At 35.7% G+C, this 7238-nt stretch overlaps 1 long non-coding RNA gene across 1 annotated transcript; it reads right to left on the bottom strand.

Annotated features, from left to right (window-relative positions):
- Positions 1 to 274: 274 nt before the first annotated feature.
- On the bottom strand, positions 275 to 4389 carry LOC112742044 (uncharacterized). The gene is made up of 3 exons (XR_003171804.3): positions 3651 to 4389; positions 3384 to 3510; positions 275 to 533 (listed from the first exon to the last, which is right to left on the bottom strand). It is a non-coding gene; the product is annotated as an uncharacterized lncRNA (long non-coding RNA).
- Positions 4390 to 7238: the final 2849 nt, after the last annotated feature.

Below are 7238 nucleotides of genomic sequence, written 5' to 3' on the forward strand. Positions count from 1 at the left end.
ACAATCATGCATATAAAACATAAACTCTTGTCATCAGAACAAGTTATAAGGCATGATAGACACCCAGAGCATGCAATGAAGCATAGTTAGTCCATTCCCAAGGCTCTACAGGAAGGACTGCTCTGATACCATATTGAAACATCCTTTCCAGCAAAATACCTTGCTTAAGTCAGGGTATTTCCACTAGAAAGAACATTACGTAACCTTCTCTAGTATTAACTACTTAATTATCGAGCCTTTGTATCGAGTTTGCGTTTCAGTTTTAAGAAAATTCTAGAAAATTTTGTTTTTTATTCATTAAAGTCATAATTCAAACATTTACAAATAATAATAATCACATAAATATTATTGATAATAATTCTTATACAAAAGAAACCAAATAAAACTCAAATACAATATACCAAACCTACCCTTCTATATGAAATAAAATCTCAAGGGACAATCAGCGAGGGGACTCTACCAGACCAATTAAAACCATAAAGAAAACCTACTAATTGCTCGCAGCTTCAAATTGCATCTTCAAACCTGTGTCACTGAAAGGATGGAAAATTTGGGGGTGAGAACCAAACCACATGTTCTCAGTAGAGGTCGAGAACGCCGTGAAAGTAAAGAATAAAGCGCAAATAGTTAATTTCATTCAGAGACATCTAAAAGAAAATTAACCTTCTTTAAAAGCATTAGTTAATTATTCAAAATCCTAGAACCATATTTTCTTTATAAAACTCTTAAAAGTTTCCTAAACTGTATGAATGACCAACCTGTTCCAAGCATAGGTTCATTAAATCTATGCTGAACCAGTTTGATTTTTCATACTTTACTAGACCATAACATAAAAGAAGTTACCTACGCGGTATAAATGATCATCCTGCTCCAAGAATAGGTTCATTAAGTCTATGCTGAACCAGTCAGATACTTTATACAAAACTAGACCTCAAATGTACCAGTCACGGCCTTAGGCCCAAACAACTCAATCAACACCCATTTCACCACAATCCAGCTAATCAGTTACAAACACAAGTAATGAGGTTCAAACACAATCAAGAGCAATTACATCAAGTATAGCAACTAGCAGTTAAATAGAATTATTCACTTAGGCAAACCAATTACAATATACACACCCAAACAATGTCACATAGATGCATATGATGCATGTCTAGTCCTAGTGCAGGCCATGAGCTCATGTGTCGGTTAGCACCTGCATTCCCGACATTTATCCGGTCACGAGTTCACGATTTCCCGGATACGATTTTCCGTTCAAATAAATGCACATATAATTATTAGCAGCTCTATTGAGACAGCCTCTGCTTTCTACTCGCAGGAAATATATACTCTTGGGAACGAAAAATTACTCTTGGGTTGCCTCAGGGCAACAGATAAATAAACAAACATCTCTTGGGTTGCATTAAGCAACAAACAAATAAATAATATCTCTTGGGTTGCATTAAGCAACAAATATATATATAATATCTCTTGGGTTGCCGCAAGCAACAAACAAACATCTCTTGGGTTGCTTCAAGCAACAAACAAATAAACAAATATCTCTTGGGTTGCCTCAAGCAACAGATAATCATAGAATAAGTACTTTACTCTTTCCTTTTTCTTTCTTAATTGCAAGTACGCAAGCGGGACAAGACCCACGCCCTTGCCAACAATCCCGTATACTAGATAATATTTTCTTAAAAGAATCATTGAAGTTATTATCATTAAATAAGCCTTAAATATTGATTTTGATTAAGTCCTTGTACTTTTATAAAAATTTGGACATAATCTCCTTTAAAAATAGGACTTAGCCACCCTTACGGGTCCCAACCAAACAATTTACCAAACTCTTTTCAACCTCTCCAATATCAAATCAATTCAGAATCAAACAAATTCCAACATTGAATCATCCATATAACACTAAGGTTCATCTTTAATTTTATGAACTCATAACTCTCACTCAGGCATTCTCAACACCCTATCTTCTTTTCTGTTTTTAATATAGCAAATGAACTCGGAATTGTGCAAACTTTATGTCCAGGCGTTCATCATGAAATAAGCTTTCTATCAAACCAAAGATCATAATTTTCTGGTTTCTCTAGCTTTAGGAATAGAGGAAAAATCATGACTGCTCTGTAGTGCGTAAAACCAGAAAAATAGCAGCAGCATGTGATATTCAAAATTCAATATAAAATCCAAGTTAAATCCAATGATTTTAAAAATTAATATAGTTCAACTTCACTCATCCAGGTTTCTTTTCCAATTAGTTCTAGGTCAATATCATTTTTAATGAAGAAGTTATATAACCTAGAATTTGACTACTTTTCTGCAGAATTCTGTTTTAAAACTTAATGAACTCATCTTCTTCCAAGTCCCATAACTTACTCATTAAAATATGGATAGCCCTGAAATTTAAATCACATATGCTAAACATACTTAATTTTCACTTCCAATTGGTTGCACCTCGATATCCAACCAGGTTCAAAAGTTATAAACTTCCAAATTTACTGATTCAAGAAAACAGAATCCGGCCTTTACTGCATAATGCATCGTATTTCAAAAATTCGTATCTTCTAAACCGCAAGTTCAACCGTTCTGAAATTTTACGACATTAAAATAATAAGACTAAAGTTTCATTTAAAATTAGTTTTGCTTCAAAATTCAATTCGGAACATTCACAGAGAGCCAATAAGTTACTGCTGTTCCAAAAATTCTGCAGTAAAAATCAGATCCCACAACCATTACTCAAAAATTCACCATAAATCTTATATTTAATGAAAAGATCTCAAACTCTCCAATTCAGTTCCAATTATTCTCAAGTTTAACCAGGAATTGGTTCAACGCAATTCTGATCATCACAGAGTTAGTTACAGTCTTTCAAAATTACTGTTTTCACTTAAAGGTAATGCAGAAAATCAGATTTTACGGCTTAACTTTGAAAAATCATAACCAAATCTTCAGTTAATACGAAATCTTCAAATTTAAATCCTAACAACTACACTTGTTAAAGTTTGCTCAGATTTTAATCTCATACCATTTCGATCGCTAGCAAATTACTAGGCCGTCCTAAAAGTAACCATTCTATTTTGAAAACCAGATTCTTAATAATAGTTTAGTCTTTTAGGCCCTAATTCTTCAACAATTCTTAATCCAGTATCAAATATATCAAATGATTATCTTAGTCTCAACCATTTATATATAATCAGTCAAAACCACAATCCTTTACTAATCTCAAGTCACTTTCACAGCCATAGCAATATACCAAACAACCATTTCAATCACAATTTCAGCCACAATTCAATATTCATATAATCAATTAATTACTCACATGTATTAAATCTATTTGCAGTTATTCAATAAACTTTGTAGGTATTCTTAAATTGAAATCGTTTTAAATCCCCTACCTCGATGTCGCAATTGCGGAATTTAACGCAACAGTCCCTTTTATTCCTAATTCGTGGCCGCAACTACAACAGTGACGCCGATGACCCTCTGCAGCAGCGATGTCATCAACAATCGCGATAACGGTGGCTAGATGGAAACAAAAACATTTTTAGGCATTTTTCCTATAACACTGAAGCGGCAAGCAGAGATAACAATAATCAAAACAGGGTGTAAATGAAACAGATTCAGATACAAAGATGAAGGAGGCTGTGATAACCGAGCAATACCAGGGCAGGGCTGAAATAGTTCATAGCAGCAATGATTCTTTCAGAAAATCAATCGTCACAGTTCACAGCTACAGCAGCTTAATCAGTAATTAAAGAAAACAAGGAAACGAAGCCATAGCAGTAGCATTACGGTGAGTACAACAACAGAGAAGATAGCTTCCTCCTCCACCTCAGCTCGTGATTCTAGCGGCGGTGGTGGAGCATCCTTCAATGACCCTGGCTAAGAGAACACTCACCACCACATGTTCTTCTCCTCCTATGGTTGTTCATGATTCTCCCCCTCCTTAACCTAATCGACGATGCAACTTCGGAGATGATAGTGGCGGTCTCCATGGTGACAGCTATTGTGAGCTCGACGGCAGCTGAACTAGCGGCGAAGGCAACGCATGGCAGCGACAAGGATGAGCGAGTGAACGTCTCCGTCAATCTCTCTCTTCGCGGTTTTGCTTCTCTTCTTCCCTGGCTCTGGCGACAGCGACGGCAACCGGCACAGGGAGCGGCACAGCGCGGTGATCCTTCTTCCTCTTTTCTCCCTCTGTTCCGTCACTCTCTCCCCCTGTTCTCCGTTTCTCCCTCAAGCTCCCCTTGTTCCCTTTCATTCCTTTCTGTGCATGTGCGTTTAGTTTGTGAAATTAGGGTATCAATTAGGAAATTTGTGATTTTAAGTTAAATTAGGTTTTGATTTGATAAATTAGGGAAAATATATACGAGTAATATAACAGTTTTACAAAATATTCATGATAGAATAACAATTTAGAATTCAAATATAATGTTATAAAGATTACTTTTAAAACGCATAAGATTTTATCTATCAATCTATTAACGAGCTTAAATAATTATTTGTAATTTAAATTATAAAATAAGCATACTAATCACATTTTATAAAATATGGTTAAACTCGAAATATCAATTACCTATATTAAATTATATAACCTTTCATTATTTTTCCATCATAACTTTAATTTCAATTTATATAAAATGACTAATTAAAATAAAAGTTGTACATAAATATTAATTGACTTAAACTTAAAATATTTATAAAAATCAATTTAATCATTCATGATAAATTAATCTCTAAGAGCTCAAATTAATAAAATAAACCATAATTTAATCATAATACAATTTTCTTAAATTAAATTATATAACACTTCCATTACTGAATTCTAATTTGAAATTATATAAAATAACCAATTATAAAAATTTACACAAAAATATTAATTAACTTAACTCCAAATATTAATAAAACTAATTTAATTATTCTTAATTGATTTATAAAATAAGATATCAAATTAATAAAATAAATCGAAACCTTTTAAGAATAAAAGTTACTTAAATTAAATTATACAATTCTTTCTTATTTTTCAATTACTAAAATTATACAAAATATTCCATTATATAAAATTACTTAAGAATCTTAATTGGTTTAAAATGAAATTACCTCCGAATCTACTTAATTATTTCTAATCAAATAATTTTTAAAATTATAAAGTTTAAACTTAATAAAATAAAATCACAATTTATTCATAATTAGATTTTCAAAAATGCGGGATGTTACACTGGGTGCCAGAATGGGCGTAAAACGCCAAGAAATGTGCAAATTCTACGTTTTACGCCAGAAAGTTTTTGACTGATTTTTTATGCCAGTTTGGGCCATCAAATCTCGAGCAAAGTATGGACTATTATATATTTATGGAAAGCCCAAGATGTCTACATTCCAACGCAAGTGAGAGCGTGCCAATTGGACTTCTGTAGCTCCAGAAAATCTACTTCGAGTGTAGGAGGGTCAGAATCCAACAGCATCTGCAGTCCTTTTTCAGCCTCTAAATCAGATTTTTGCTCAGGTCCCTCAATTTCAGCCAGAAAATAACTGAAATTACAAAAAAATATACAAACTCATAGTAAAGTTCATAAATATTATTTTTGAATAAAAACTAATAAAAATATAATAAAAAGTAAATAAAACATACTAAAAACTATGTAAAAACAATGCCAAAAAGGGTATAAATTATCCACTCATCATGCACCAAAGTTGAAGGCCAACTTTTCTCATGGAGAGGCATTGGAGGAGGAAGATGATATTGTGGTACCAGCCAAGGAGTGTAATGCCTTAGTCCAGAAGATGATACTGTGTCAAATCCCAGAAGCTTCCTGATTCCCTGTACTATAGAGACCATCACCTTTGTGAAGGCACTATGTGACCTTGGCTCAAGCATCAACCTCATGCCTCTTTCTGTGATAAAGAGGCTGCAAATTCTAGAGGTGCAGCGTGCCAAGATCTCATTGGAGTTGGCAGACAAGTCCCTGAAAAGGGCACATGGCGTGGTGGAAGATGTCCTAGTGAAGGTTGAAGACCTGTACATCCCTGCTAATTTAGTAATCTTAGACAATGGGGAGAACAGAGATGAATTCATCATCCTTGGAATGCTTTTCCTAGCCACTGCTAAGGCCATAATTGATGTGGAAAGAGGAGAGCTAGTCCTGAGACCAGATGAGGATTGTATCTGGTTCAAGATCCCCAACCCTCAGTCTCCCTCTGACATAGGAGGTACCATTGTGCAACACATAGTGTTCTAGCCTTCCCTCTTAGTATAGAGCTTTACAGAGGCCCCGGACACCAACTCTAAGTTTGGTTTTTAGCAAACATCATCAAGCACTCAGAAGGAAGGTACTAAGAAGAAGGTACCTAAAGACTGGAGGGACAAAAAGATCCTCACTGAAGCCCTCTTACCTGCCATGAGAGTTCTCTTCACCAAAAGTCTAGTCATTCTACATACTGTAAACCAGATCCTATCTCAAGAGCATATAGAGCTCATTCATGAGAGCACAGGAAGAAAGTTCACTGTAAGGGGTTAAGATCTAAGCCCCTATCTACCTCCGTAAAGGAGCTGTCCGTCAAGCTAATGACGGTAAAGAAGCGCTTGTTAGGAGGCAACCCAACTATTCACATAGTATTTTCAGTTTTATTTCATTTATTTTGAGTTTTATATCATAGTTTTTTGTTGCTTTTTGATTTTTGTTGTCATGTGCAGCACTTAGGACAGAAATAGAGATATGCAGAACTAATAACAGAACACCCTGGGGAGAGCCTCTTGCTAGCGTTGAACACCAGACAAGGAGGAAGCTGGGCATGCAATGCCCATGCAAGAGCTCAGAAGACCCTCTCACTGATCCCCTTTGGGTGTTCAACGCCCATTGAGGAGGAATTGCTGGCATTGAACGCCAGAAAGGGAGCAGCTTGGGCGTTCAACGCCCCTGAGGGATACGCATTGGCGTTGAACGCCAAACAGGGAGCAATGCTGGGCATTTAACGCCCCATATAGAGCTGCCAAGCCTGCATCTTAACCCCCCTATGGACCTTCAATGCCCATTCCTGGCGTTGAACGCTAGGTAGGGGGCAGGGAGCTCGAAGTTTCAAGCTTCTTAAGCCAGTGGGTCCCACAGAATCTCCACTTACCTCACCTACCACACCTCCCCCTTCTCTCTCCTACTTTCTAAACCTTGAAAACCACACCCTATTCAAATTCAAACCATTCCTACCCTTTCTTCCCCCATAACCGAACCCTATACCACATCCTAACCCTATATATA

Source organism: Arachis hypogaea, chromosome 14 (assembly GCF_003086295.3).
Source record: "Arachis hypogaea cultivar Tifrunner chromosome 14, arahy.Tifrunner.gnm2.J5K5, whole genome shotgun sequence".
In the NCBI taxonomy this organism is placed as follows: Eukaryota; Viridiplantae; Streptophyta; class Magnoliopsida; order Fabales; family Fabaceae; genus Arachis; species Arachis hypogaea.